Source organism: Chrysochloris asiatica, unplaced genomic scaffold (genome assembly GCF_000296735.1).
Source record: "Chrysochloris asiatica unplaced genomic scaffold, ChrAsi1.0 scaffold00036, whole genome shotgun sequence".
Classification (NCBI taxonomy): Eukaryota; Metazoa; Chordata; class Mammalia; order Afrosoricida; family Chrysochloridae; genus Chrysochloris; species Chrysochloris asiatica.
The window spans coordinates 12,308,772-12,309,659 of NW_006408554.1; positions in this window are offsets into that span (position 1 = coordinate 12,308,772).

The following is an 888-nucleotide window of genomic DNA, read 5'->3' on the forward strand; positions in this document are numbered from 1 at the left end:
TGATCCAACGGAATGCAGAAATCATTGGGCAGTATCACTGATATCCCATGAGAGTAAACTTTTAATAAAGATAATCCCAAAACATTTGCAACCATACATTAACAGAGAACTTCCAGAGCTTCACGCCAGATTCAGAAGGGGATGTGGAATGAGGGATATCATTGCTGATGTCAGATGGCTCTTGGCTGAAAGCAGAGAATACCAAAAAGATGTTTACCTGTGCTTTACTGATTATGCAGAGGCTTTCGATTGTGTGGATCATGACAAACTACAGACAACATTGCAAAATACGAGTATTCCAGAACATTTCATTGTGTTCATGAGGAACCTGTACATAGACCAAGAGGCAGTTGTTTGAATAGAACACGCGAATACTGAATAGTTTAAAATTAAGAAAGGTGTGCGACAGGGTTGTATTCTTTCACCATAGCTATTCAACCTGTATGCTGAGTAAATAATCTGAGAAGCTGGGTTACATGAGGAAAAACGTGGCATCAGGATTGGAGGAAGACTCATTAACAACCTGCGATATGCATATGATACAACCTTGCTTGCTGAAAGTAATGAGGACTTAAAATACTTACTGATGAAGATCAAAGACCACAGCCTTTGGTATAGGTTGCATCTTAATGTAAAGAAAATGAAAATCCTCACCACTGGACCAATAAACAACATCCACATATAAAAGAAAAGACTGAAGTTGTCCAGACTTCATTTTACTCATATCAACCATCAAAACTCACGGAAGCAGCAGTCAAGCAATCAAATGACATACATATCCCATCAGGCAAATCTGCTACACAAGACCTTTAAAGCACTGACAAGCAAAGATGTCAGTTTGAGGACTATGGTGCACTTGACCCAAACAATGGTATTTTTCAATAAGCT